The sequence below is a fragment of the Pelophylax lessonae genome (genome assembly GCF_965119305.1).
Source record: "Pelophylax lessonae genome assembly, chromosome: 1".
NCBI classification, from domain to species: Eukaryota; Metazoa; Chordata; class Amphibia; order Anura; family Ranidae; genus Pelophylax; species Pelophylax lessonae.
Window position 1 is genome coordinate 176,259,529 of NC_138768.1, and position 14,641 is coordinate 176,274,169.

Consider the following 14,641-nt stretch of genomic DNA (forward strand, 5'->3'; position numbering starts at 1 on the left):
GTCGATGTCCCAATATTTATGGACCTGACTGTGTATATGTATATATATATATATATATATATATATATATATATATATATAGAGTCTAATCTTTTTGGCTCTATACACCACCACAATCTATTTGAAATGAAACAAACAAGATGTGCTTTAACTGCAGACTTTCAACTTTAGTTTGAGGGTATTTACATCCAAATCAGGTGAAAGGTGTAGGAATTACAACAGTGTGTATTTGTGCTTCCCACTTTTTAATGGATCAAAAGTAATGGGACAATTGGCTGCTCAGCTGTTCCATGGCCAGGTGTGTGTTATTCCCTCATTATCCCATTTACAAGGAGCAGATAAAAGGTCCAGAGTTCATTTCAAGTGTGCTATTTGCATTTGGAATCTGTTGCTGTCAACTCTCAATATGAGATCCAAAGAGCTGTCACTATCAGTGAAGCAAGCCATCATTAGGCTGAAAAAAACAATACTAACCCATCAGAGAGATAGCAAAAACATTAGGTGTGGCCAAATCAACAGTTTGGAACATCCTTAAAAAGAAAGAATGCGCCGGTGAGCACAGCAACACCAAAAGACCCGGAAGACCATGGAAAACAACTGTGGTGGATGACCAAAGAATTATTTCCCTGGTGAAGAAAAGACCCTTCACAACAGTTGGCCAAATCAAGAACACTCTCCAGGAGGTAGGTGTATGTGTGTCAAAGTCAACAATCAAGAGAAGACTTCACCAGAGTGAATACAGAGGGTTCACCACAAGATGTAAACCATTGGTGAGCCTCAAAAACAGGAAGGCCAGATTAGAGTTTGCCAAATATCCAAAAAAGCCTTCACAGTTCTGGAACAACATCCTATGGACAGATGAGACCAAGATCAACTTGTACCAGAGTGATGGGAAGAGAAGAGTATGGAGAAGGAAAGGAACTGCTCATGATCCAAAGCATACCACCTCATCAGTGAAGCATGGTGGTGGTAGTGTCATGGCATGGGCATGTATGGCTGCCAATGGAACTGGTTCTCTTGTATTTATTGATGATGTGACTGCTGACAAAAGCAGTAGGATGAATTCTGAAGTATTTAGGGCAATATTATCTGCTCATATTCAGCCAAATGCTTCAGAACTCATTGGACGGCGCTTCACAGTGCAGATGGACAATGACCTGAAGCATACTGCGAAAGCAACCAAAGAGTTTTTTAAGGGAAATAAGTGGAATGTTATGCAATGGCCAAGTCAATCACATGACCTGAATCCGATTGAGCACGCATTTCACTTGCTGAAGACAAAACTGAAGAGAAAATGCCCCAAGAACAAGCAGGAACTGAAGACAGTTGCAGTAGAGGCCTGGCAGAGCATAAACAGGGATGAAACCCAGCGTCTGGTGATGTCTATGCGTTCCAGACTTCAAGCTGTAATTGACTGCAAAGGATTTGCAACCAAGTATTAAAAAGTGAAAGTTTGATTTATGATTGTTAATCTGTCCCATAACTTTTGGTCCCTTAAAAAGCGGGAGGCACATATACAAACCTTTGTAATTCCTACACCGTTCACATGATTTGGATGTAAATACCCTCAAATTAAAGCTGAAAGTCTGCAGTTAAAGCACATCTTGTTTCATTTCAAATCCATTGTGGTGGTGTATAGAGCCAAAAAGATTAGTATTGGATTTGACTGTATATATATATATAAATATATGTATCGTGTTTTTATTTAATTTTTAGCAAAACAATTTGTAATATGGTGTATAGTAGGGATCATGTAGGAGAGCTTAAAACAGCCAGGGAAACACCAACCCAGAAGTTCAAAACGAAAGAGGAAAAGAGGAGTATAGCAATGGGCATTAATTGGTTAACCCTCTGTATTTAAATTAACTTTACAACAATATATGAATGTCCAAAAGTACAAAAATTATTTATTGGTACATAGAAAACACATCACTCAACAAAGGGCAAATATAGGCCCACAAACATGTAATATATAAATCAGTACTATATTAAGTGTAATCAGATAGGATGTAGATGTATTACAAGGAGCTCGCCAACGTGTTTTGCGGTGCAGACCGCCTTCAGGGCTTCATTCTCACTCTACAGATCTAATATATACAGACAAAACAGTTATATATATATATATATATATATATATATATATATATATATATATATATATAAACGAAAATACATCCATATAATGCCAGAAGAATATTAGCATGCATAAAGAAGGGGATGTTTTCCAGAGATAAAACTATAATCCTACCACTTTATAAAACACTGGTCTGACCGCATCTGGGGTATTCTGTCCAGTTCTGGTCAGAAGGGATGTGTTGGAGCTGGAAAGAGTTCAGATAAGGGCAACTAAACCGATTAAGGGTTTGGATGACCTTAATTATGAAGCCCGCTTACAAGCCCTTGATTTATTCTCCCTGACGCCTGAGAGGGGACATGATAGCAATTTATAAATACCTCAACGGTGATATCAACATAGAAAAAAATATTCTGTCGCAAGGAATGCATGAGGACACAAGGCCATACAATGGGATTCGAGGAGAAGCGTTTTAACCTCAGGCTACGCAGTGGGTTTTTTACAGTAAGGGCTACTAGACTGTGGAATTCTCTACCACAAGTGGTAGTAACTGCGGGGAGTATGGCTACTTTTAAAAGACTCTTGGATGTACACCTCAAGGTTTAAAACATTCAAGGCTATTGGAAATTATTACGGCCACACATATCTACACAGGTTGAACTGGATGGACTATTGTCTTTATTCAACCTCACCTACTATAATAAAGCTATAAGGAACAACCGTTGCCCTACCCCCGTAAATTGGAGGGAAAAAAAAAACAAACTTACGGGCACAGGTTGGAATGGTTTTGCTAATCATATCAAGACCAGTGCAACAGGCTCCTCCAAGAGCAATGATGAAATTGTAACCTATCTTGCACAACTTATACAATTATTGGAACAAAAATCCAGATTTTACTGGCATGGTGTATATTTACAACAAAATCAGGAGGCCAAGGTTGTACCCCTTGAATTGCGTATTCTGATTTTTACATATTATTTTATGTGGGTAATTACTTGTGGGCAGATCCCGACTTCATTGTCGCGATCTTGTCCGAGCCTAGACCAGCTCTGTGATGTCAGCTGACAGCAAGCTTCAGCCCGCTCTCAGCTGAAAAAAGTTTATGGAAGGGCAGAATGAACTGCACTCCTGTGATCCACAGGAGAAAGCTTGTTTGGCTGTACTTCTCATTTAACTCAATTTCTTACAACCCCCTGGGTTCCTGGACACACCCAGAGAAAACAAGTTTTTCAGCTTCCATCCTTCAGCATCTCAAAGAAAGCACACCTGATGAAGCAGAGATATGGTAGAAGAGGCAAGTGATATGCAGTTATTTGAGTGGCCCTTCAGCTGTTTGCCTGTGTTACCAGAGTTACTCTGGATTTCAAAGAGAGGGACATTGTTTATGAAGATAAGTGGAAGCAATTGTGTTCTGAACTGTTTTTTTTTCTCAGATAGATTCTCTGTTGCTATAGAGTCCTAAAGAGGCCAGGCTATGCAACCTGATTGAGTCACAGAGACATTGATTTAAAAAGCCTATATTTGTGCACGATCTGTTTTTCCTTATTCTGCAGCGTTTGCATGTTTTTTGCCATCATAAACCCTTTTTACATTATTGCGCCTGTTTATTAAATGACATCAGTTACAGTAACTATCTGTTTGTTCATTCAGCTGATTATCTATTCAATTAAACTGTTTGTTCCTGCCACCGTTGCTTGCCTAAAGAAACCATATAGTCAGGACCCATGCTGTTTCTACAGAATGCATTTAGAGATTTTTTTTAAACACAATAAAAAGAAGGTCTCTTATTCTTGAAATTGGTAGAACACATACACAGGACATCACGTATATTGAAAGCAATAATCTTGCACAATCAGTGGCAGAGATAACTAAAACAACTGTAATAGAATAAAGTACTTAGTGTGCAATGTGTACTGTGAGCAGCAATATTCAACAATTTTCATGATCAAAACGCACATTCTGATTTTATGTAAATATCGCTATTGCAAAACCTCTGAAATAAGGTCACTTTCAGCTTTGCCACACATTTGGAAACCATAGGAAAAATTTTCTTCCTTACTAAGTTATATGCTGCTTTCTTGCTTCAGAAATTATGATCTTTTTTATGTAATAATCTTACTGCTCTCTGAAGCACATACCGTGCATCATTCTGAGATTAAGTTTCAGAAGCTTGCTCATTACCATACTCATTAATGTGAATTACGGAAGTTTTCTAGCTGGTCTTCATTAACCATCTGTTAGTCAAGCATTGATTTGTATCTACATGTAAAGGTATTTTTAGAAAAACACCTGAACATCCACTAACTAAGTTGATTTCATCTGTTTCTACTTCACATTAGGAAGCCAGCTGTTTTGTAGCCTGATTTATTCCATAAGACTCAGTTTATTTAATTTAGATAAAGAAAACCATTTGCTTGTGTTTCATAGTGGCATACCCAAGAGAACAGCCTAGTATTTCCTTTGGAGGTCTTGCGTGTAAACATCAAGGTAAGTGTGTCCTTTAGAGCTTATAGGTATTTACATGTTTCTGTGCCTTCATTTTCTATTGCAATCATTTAACCACACAACATACACATTTTAAAATGTTTAATTGTACTAACAAAAGTGTAAAGCTTCCTATACACTGCTAGGTTTTTTTTTTTTGTAGTCAGCAGGCTTTATGAAACATGATTTCCCCCACACCTGCTGCTGTCAGAATACCCTGATCAGCAGCTGTAGTTGATCAACTTCTGTTGAGCGGGGACTACCACACACTGATTGAAATTCAGATGGTCCATGTGAACCAATTACTGTATGGCCAGCTTTACACTAAACTATTCATCCAATCTCGAAATTATTGCATTTGTTATTTGGCAAACCCAGAAAATGAAATGTAGTGGTGAAATAGGCACTTGTAGGTTTAGCTAACCAATTAATTCCTCATGATAACTGAGAGTATGACAGGGGTGTTTCCTTTGCCTACATACTTTGTGCTAAAGTATGTCTTTAGCCAACACTTTTTTTAAAAAAATGTTAACATCTGTCAGGTCATAATTGCTATCTGTGACTCCATTACAAAGATATATTCTCACTTTCTGTAATGGTTACAATGGCTTCACTAGACAAAAGCCGAGGAAAGAGCTCTAACTGCAAAATATACATAGCTTTTTTGTAACAACTGCTGCACCTTTTGGCCTTACATGTGCTGATTCATTACCTACATTTATAAATTTACTATTGTCTTTATTTATTATTAAATATTTCATTTATTGCACTAGGTCTGGTCTTCTTTCGTTGTTGCAGTTGTTGAATACATTTTATCAATAGGAGCTGCAGGACAAAGTCATTTTCCATGGGTTTTGCAGACCTTTCTTGTTCAGTTTATTTATTGGTTCATGGTCATAATATAATGCTTAGAATACAAGCACAATAAACCTGTGATACCTTTAACAATGCATGGTACAGTACATACAACACAGCTGTTCAGAGTAAGAGAAGCATAAACTAGAAGAAAAGTGGTATGTAACCACAAAATTGAACAAACATAGGAGGGGCATCAGAAAGGATAGAAATCTCATGGATAGAAATCCCCATGGACAGCGAAAAAGAACAGGGATGTGCAGTTCAACACAATCAAGTACCAATAGGGCTGATGGGTGGCTAACCAGAGAGTTTGGATAGTCTAAAAAGGAACAGGGAGGGCAGGAAACTGGAAAGTTAGAAGAGAGTAAGGGGAGAGGGAAATGAGAAGGAGAGGGTGGAGGAGGGTCAAAGTCCCGGGGATCGGGTAGACAAGGGCAGTAAATAGACAGGACAGTGCTAATGGGTAATGGGTTGTCTCCACAGAAGCAAGAGGGCAATATCAAAATGCAGGGGGAGATAATGATCTACTAACAGCTGCCAGAATATGGTATAACATGTCACCTTGTCACCTAGGACCGCCTCTACCTTAGCATAGACAATAGCTAGTGTTACTCTATTTTAACCTCAACCAGGTTAAATGTGTGAGCTATAGTTTGTTTAGGGGCTGTCAAAACTTGTAAGACTAAACCAAACTTGTTTTTAGTGACCTTTTTGGTTCATGAGGGCCATTAGAGGATCAGTGGTGACTGGGTTCATTAACAAAGTGGGGGAGATCTGGAAAATATCTGTACAAAATTAGCTAGCAAACTTGGGAGCAGGGCTATATATGGAGTTAGGAGCCTGGGCTTTCACATCAACAGAAACACGCTGGTGAGCAGTGGAGAACTTTAGATATTCTTGCAAGAACCAGATACCAACATGTCAAAACTTTTAAAAGACTTTTAGTGCTGCAGTGTTTTGAGATAAGGATTTAGTGTTAGTCCTTGCATTCCAATCATCTAGCGATAGTACGACTATGAGATCTGTTTCCCATTTGCGTGTATATGCTGGGGGAGTGCAACCAGGATTCATTAACAACTGAAGGTACAGTGTAGAGATAAGTCTATGAGCATGTGGGTCTCCTTTGCAGAAAGATTTAAACTGAGCCATGGTGTTAAAGACCTGTCCCACTCTGCAGAGTGGGGTGTAAAAGCTGCGAATAATGAAACATTTTTGAATTTGGGAGACTGTGGGCTACCTGAAGGGCTGGGAAGGTTTTAAATGTTGTGATATTGGTTAAGTTGCAGAATCTGACTAGCTTCGCAATTACCCAAGGATTGAAGGTTAATGGGGGAGTAAAGGCAGGGTAGAACGATTGATTTTTGAAGTAAGATAATAAAGGAGTGTGTGGCGACAGGAGACTAAATGGAGTTTTGAGTCTATCCCAGAGACTCAAAATTCAATACAATTGAATTTGTAATATGCTGGTGGTCAGTCCGGTATAGCCATAACAGGTTCGCTACTGAGAGCGGATTGCACTCTACTGCTTCTATATGGACCGAGAGGGGGGTTTCAGTTTTAGTGTGATATTTTTTTACGTGGAGCTAGCTGAGTGGCATGGTAATAACTCCTAAAGTTCGGGAGACCTAGTCCACGTTGAGTCTTGGAAAGATATAGAACGGTGTCTCACACTTCAACAGCACTTGGCAACGTCACACACACTCTCTCCTACCGACTTGTTTCCCCAAAAATGGCTTTGTCTGGGACTGAAGGGCAGTTCCAGAGGATGCAATTTTTTGGGAAACACGTCGGTAGAAGAGAGTGTGCTTGACATTGTCAAGCACTGTTGGAGTGTGAGACACCACGACCATAGCCATAATGCTTATTTTATTTATTTATTTTTTCAGGTACTTATATAGCGCCATCAATTTACACAGCGCTTTACATATACATTGTATATTCACATCAGTCCCTACCCTAAAGGAGCTTACATCTATAGTCCCTAACTGACATTCATGCATACACATACTAGGGCCAATTTACCTACCAGCATGTCTTTGGAGTGTGGGAGGAAACCCACGCAGGCACAGGGAGAACATGCAAGCTCCAGGCAGGTGGTGTCAAGGTTGAAATTCGAACCACTGACCCTTTTCCTGCTAGGCAAAAGTGCTAACCACTACACCACTGTGTCACCCCTTATTGAAGCTCGCCTTCATTTACTTTGATGTAAGTGAACCAGATTTTTTTTTAATAAAAGCTTGCTGTATTGCACTATGATATTCTCCCTGCTTGCTTTGTATCATTATCATTGATGAGCATTTGAGAGGAGATTGAAAGTCTTTCTTAGCCATTGGATCAACACAAAGTTTGTGATTGGGGATATCCACTGATATTGGTGACACGCAGTGTAGGATGGAGTGCAGACTTATCTGATCCCTGTAATTCGGGATCTACTCTGTGCAGTAAGCGGCCAACTTGTCTTTAAGGAGCACCTATGAGCACTTTTTGAAAGTAATTACACATCAAGCACCTTCTTTCACCGTTTTATCTATAATGGATTATTATTGCACTTTACAACTTTTGGGATAAGGACTCATGTTATGTGAATTATTTTTATATGATTTTTATTTCTGTGCTATTTGCACTATATTTGCACAGTTTTTCATTCATGTGATGTGTTTATATAATGTTATTATTTACACATGTTTATTTAACCACTTAGAGGGACAGCGCACTATTGTTTGCATAAGTAGGCTGGAACAGCAGCGGGTATTACATGAAAAAGGTACAAAGTTTGGGGCAAAATGGTAATTTTGATTGCAGTTATTCTTTCTGGTCACAAGATAGGTAACGACAACCAACAAAAGAGGAGGAAGGAAAGGTATGTTAACTGTTGCAGAGTGCAATCACTGGGTGCAGCAGAGTCCATTCAGATCAGACATTGTGGAGTAAACAGAAACTGGCTTCTTTATTGGAACATAACACAGAAATCAAATATGTCACCTCATTGTAATAAGAACAACAGACAGGAAGAGATAACCAACAAGCACAGTGCAGTGTACAGGAAATACACATCATAGAAAATGCATAGCATATCACTTAGCATTAGCGACATCTACTGTCCTATTTGTGAACTGCAGTTTATCGGATAAGCTAAAAGCTGTTGTATCTCCAACACCCCTTCTCAACATTAACATGGGGGGGTAATTCACCCTAAAAAGATCCTCAACCCTAGGCGGTAGGAGAGATAACAGGGGGCCCAGGTAAATAGGAACAATGATTGCAGTTGTTCTATAAGGGGAGACTAGAAAATTCTGATGGTTTGGGATTTTTGAGGGTTGATCGTTAGGTCCAATATGTTGGTAAATTGCCCCAGCCTGTGCAGAAGGTTAGGTGTGGAGGTGAGTAGTGATGTCATAAAAATTTGAACACCATCTGCAAATAGGCAGAGTTTATGTTGTTGCCCTCTATGCCTTTAATATTGTAGTCTGTGTAAAATAAACTGGGCTAAAGGCTTGATGGCAAGGGCAAAAAAGGGGGGGACAAAGGGCCCTCCTGTCTAGTACCTCTATGTATGGAAAAGATATCCAATCAATGTCCAGCATATTTCAGATAGACTTGAGGGTCATCATAGAGAGAGGAAAGTCATTGGAGAAAATGAGGTCTAAAATCCAAATGACATAGGATGTAGTGAAGATATGACCAAGACACCAAATCAAATACCTTTCTAATATTGGGGGAGAGGAGGCAGGTGGGTATATGTTTTAGCTAACAATGTAACATCCAGGTTGAGGAGGGATACAGTATAGGACGAAAGTTTGACCATGATGTTGTATTATAGCTACATAGTTAATCTGGTAGAAACCAGTTTAACCAACAGAAAAAAAGACAAAAACAAATCAAAACAATTCATCCTCCAGAGAAAGGCAAAAATCCTAATAAGCATGATCCAATTTGCTCGGGTGTGTGTGTGTGTGTGTGGGGGGTTAATTCCTTCCTGTTCCCCCAAGAGGTAATCGGATATTTCCTGGATCAACTTTACCTATAAATATTGGTATTCAGTCATTTTTTGTGAATTTAGGAAAGAATCCAGACACTTTTTAAAACAATTTACTAAACTGGCCAGAACCAATTTTTGAGGGAGTCTGTTCCACATTTTCATAGCTCTTATTATGAAGAAGCCCTTCTCTTCTGCTGACTTCAGTGTTCTGACCCTGGCACTTGTTCCTAATTTTGTCTTCTGTCTTGCCTGCCTTATGAAACCTGCTTGCTGTGACCTGCCTTCTGCTGTGCCTGGCTGCTTGATCCAGTATGCTCCCTCATATTCTGGTTCCCATCCACAGGATTTCCATCACAACAGCACTATCTGTTTTCAGAACATTATTTAATAAAAAAAAAAAAAAAGGAGCATGTAATATGTTCTTTTTTACAATCTCAAATAATATATCTATGACATGGTATTCAAACTATATAACATGAAGACCTTAACCAGTTCTGGACTGGAAGGATTTGCCCCCCTTAATGACCAATTCCTATTTTGTGATTCAGCACTGTGTTACTTTAACGGACAATTTCGCAGTCGTGCGACGCTGTACCCAAACAAAATTTACGTTGTTCTTTTCCCACAAATAGAGCTTTCTTTTGGTGGTATTTGATCACCTGTGCAATTTTTATTTTTTGTAAACAAAAAATAGCTGCAATTTTGAAAAAAAAAAAACAATTTCCTGACAGACTCCATGGCAGCATAATTATCGGGTTTGGCCTCCAAACCTACCCATAGGACATCACTCCCATAAATCTTTGCACCTGTTCAGCATACGTGTTCCTTTTTTGTCCTCCAAAGGATTACCGTATTTTCCGGCGTACAAGACGACTGGGCGTATAAGACGACCCCCCTATTACATGATCTACCAGTAATACTTATACTTAGGTTACCTTGGAGATATTATACTCGGCGTATAAGACGACCCCCCATTTTTGGGGGATTTTTTTGAGGTTCAAAAGTAGTCTTATACGCCAGAAAATACAGTACCTGTATCCTACCTGAAGATGGATCCCGGGAGATGGATGTCTCTACCAATTGGGTATGGAGTTCTCCAATATGCCAGCTGCTGCGGGGTATGGAGTAGGGGCGAAGATGCATGCAGCCTTTGGCCAAAAAGCCCAGCGGCTGTGGGTGGCCGGTACCCTAAGAGTCACAAAAGTCCGGTGTGTGATCATCCATCCCTGTTGGCCAGCGGTTCGTGAGTATCTCTATTTGGATATCTCCATGGCAGCTATGCTTTGTCCTTGCTTATTAAAATGTCTCTTGTGTGTTTACCTTAATCCTCCTTGTTCCCTGGTGGCTAGCGGTCCGGGGCGGTCAGCGATCACTTCCTGATCGGCTGCCGGTTCGGTGCGCTAATGCGCATGTGCGGGCGCCTCAGGAATGAGGCTTGGTTCTCGCGCATGCACAGTGGCAACGCGGCGCATGCGCAGTAGGTTTTTCAAGCGGCGATCGCTGATGACGTCATGGGGCGCCATATTTAAATCCCCAAAGCTGTCAGCAGTGTCTGTGTGTGTATACACTGCTGATAAGGAGACGTCTGTGTGTTTGCCAGCTGGTTTCTCGTTTGGAGGTGTCCTTACTGCTGCATCGCTGCAGCTCTGCCTGTTCCCCACCTGGTTTCCTGGTGAGTAACTGGTCCCCAGTTTGGGAGTTCCCCTTCCCATTTTTGCTTCCTTTCTGACATTGTTGTCCGGCTCATCCCTGTAGGTCAGCGCCAGAATGGAAGCCTCTCTGCCCTCCGGTGGTCAGCCCGCCCTTAACAGGTATTAGGGGCTTTTCATGATGGGGGTGTGGGTTACGGGGGGATTGGAACTCAGGTGTTCCTAGCTTCCTGTTTGTCTTTCCTTTTGTTTTTCTTATTGTTTCAGCCCTTCTCATTCAGAGACTCGGCATTCCTCCCAAAGGAGTGAAAGGCGTTCAAGTTCCCACCACCAGCACTCTTCTCGGAGGTCCCCATCGGGCTCCCAACACCATAAGAGAGCGTCCACATCAGCCAGTCACTCACGAAGACCTGAAAAAGCAGGTTGTTGGGGCTGTGGCGCTCGTGTCCCTGAAAAGAAGTCCCTGTGTGACAGGTGTTTTTCCCAGGCTGCGGGAGAAAGGGATACTTCCGACCAGCGTATTGAAGCCCTGGTCAAAAGGGTAGTGAAGGACTCTTTAGCCGAGATGGGTGTCAGTCAATCTCAAGGCTCTGCAACGGCTCCTCCAAGCCCTTCCCCCTCCAAGATGTCCAAATTATATCCATTTAAAGAGGAAGATGTTAAAAATCTTGGGTCTCCTCCCCTAGTGGACGCAGCAGTAATGAGGCTGGTCAAGCACGTGACCCTTCCCCTGGAGGATACGGTCTCGTTTAAGGATCTGCTGGATTGAAGAATGGATTCAGACTTGAAAAGGATTTATCAGATGGCAGGTATGGCCTGCAAACCGACCCTGGCTTTAGCCGCTCTATCCAAGGCTATGGAATCATGGGCTGACGTGGTGGATGAATCTGTCAGAACAGTGTCGGAAGAAGTTGCCAGGAGTTCCCCAATCCAGGAACTTAGGCTGGCCTCGTCGTTTCTTGGGGAGGCTTCCATAGATCTGATCCGGCTGTTGGCCAGAGTTATGCTGTCCTCAGTCACAGCTAAGAGGGCCCTATGGCTTCGTCCTTGGGTTGCTGATCCGGCATCAAAACAAGTTTGGTGCCGTATTGCCTTTGAGGGGTCCTCCCTTTTTGGGAACAAGCTTGACGAGGCCATAACTCGGGCTGCGGGCGGGAAGTCTGGGTTTCTTCCCCAGGATCGGCGCCATTTTAATGTAAAGAAGGGGCAGCCTAACAGGAAGTTTGTCCCAAATTGGGCCAGGGAGGCTCGCACATACAGACCTGGTCGAGAATTTAACCGAAATTGGAGGTCCGGACAATCCTCCAGGAAGACTTCAAAGAATGTCTCCTCTGGTAACCACGAGCCCACTAAGTCTTTTTGAAGTTGGGCCCGCTCAGGCATGCCAAGTGGGAGCACGTCTACTCTCCTTCCGTCATGTCTTGGCGGCTTCGATTCGAGACCCCTGGACCGTCAGGACGGTGTCTTCAGGTCACAAGTGGGTCTTCAAAGAGATGCCAGGTTCAAAATTCCTGCCTACTTCTCTACCATCCCTAGTAGAAAGACATCAAATTTTACTTTCTTACGTCGAGTCTCTCATTGCTCAAGGGGCTGTCATCTCCGTTCCAGAGTCTGAGCGAGGCCAGGGAATATACTCTCCGCTTTTTCTGGTTCAAAAGAAAAACGGGTCATGGAGACCAGTCATAGATCTGACTTTCTTAAACCAGTTTATAAAGAAAGAGAGATTCAAAATGGAGACCTTGCTATCCATACAACAAACAGTTGTATTGGATATGTGTCCATCCAGCCAATTGGATGGTGTCCATCGACCTGAAGGACGCCTATTTTCGCAGTTCGCAGTGGGCGGCTTACATCTACAATTTATCTGTCTCCCATTCGGGCTTTCCACATCTCCACGGACCTTTTCAAAAATCTTATTGGCCGTGGTAGCCCTGTTGAGAACGAGAGGTATTCGGCTCCATCATTATTTGGACGACCTCATCCTGTTGTCTCAAAACAGAGATCAACTCATAGATCATCTAAAACAGGTCGTTTCTACTCTCCAGAGTTTCGGTTGGCTACTGAACGAAGAGAAAAGCCACTTAACTCCAACACAGTCCCTGGTTTACCTTGGCGCCCTGTTCGATACGGCGAGGGCGGCAATCTCCCTTCCAGAAGAGAAGATAGGTACAGTCCGGTACAGGCGGTGATCTGCAATTTTTTTCGGGACTGCGACATTGCGGCAGACAGATCGGACCCCTGACTGACATTTTTGACACTGTTGGGGGTACCAGTGACGTTACTACAGTAATCAGTGCTAAAAATATGCACTGTTACTGAAATAATGACAGCGGCAGGGAAGGGGTTAACCGTATAGGTGATCAAAGGGTTAAATGTGACCCTAGGGGAGTGATTCTAACTGTGGGGGGCGTGGCTTCTGAGATTACCACAGAGACATGTGATCCTATATAGCAGGATCACATGAGCTCTGCGATCATCCCAGAGAGAAGGACGGTCTGCTGTGCTTACAACAGCCGACTGTCCTTCTCTCTCAGCGGGGAACGATCAAGAGTTTCAGGCGGCAATCGGAACCGCTTGACACACGCATCGGCTTCCCCGCTGACAATTGTGGGCGGGAGCGCGCTGGTGGCGGCGCGCGCTTGCCCCCTCAGTTCCTCTCAGGCGGGCGACGTAGGTCTACGCCGTTCTGCCTGTACCCTAAAGACATGATAAAAACGTTATAGAATGAAATGATTAGGACCATATTAAAAGTGCAAGTAGCTTTTCCCTCCTGAGTACTCATTCCAGTAGCACTCTTTCTGCTGCGTCTGGATCATCACAAAGTGTTTCTTAACCAGCAGCTTCCTCAAGTAAGGGAGTGTTGCAAACCACAGCCTCACAAAAAATACACAATACCTATATTTATAGATAAAGCACCACTCAAAAACTTGGACCTCACTATGGAGCATAAGTTTTAAGGTGGACCTTGAACCCCCAAATGTCCATATCTTACTGACACAAATAATGCCAGTTACTTACTTTTTTATTTTCTATTGGTGCTAATAGGCAAATCTTTGTATTTTTTATGTTGATGGTTTCTTGCTTTTATGGAAGATAGAGACAGATTGAGATTAACTGTGAGAAGTGAAGGCGAGCATGATCCTTGGCACAGTAAAACTGGCTTAAAGGGAAAAGTGCATTAGACCTAATGAATATTGGGTCTAACTATAAGGTGAGTGTTTTGGCATAGTGGTGATGGGCACAGCACAATAAGAAGTGGAGACATGCACATATATGTTTAAAAGAAGATGACAACAGTTTTTCAGCACAAATGAATGAAGAATAATAATGGATATGCATTGTTATTATTACAGGTGAGGTTAGGTCTTAGAAGGGCCACAACAGTCTGAATAGCTTTGAGCCCTCTGAAGTAAAGAGAACCAGCACACAGTCACTAGAGCTCAGAATTTAGGTCAGTACTCACAATGCCATAGGATCATCAGTTTGCCTCCTGCTGATACCCGCCAGGCACTCTTCAGTGAGGGAGACAACAAAGCTCACAATACCACAGGTCAGCTGGACACTCTCCTTCAACTTCCACTGGATACTCTTCAGCAA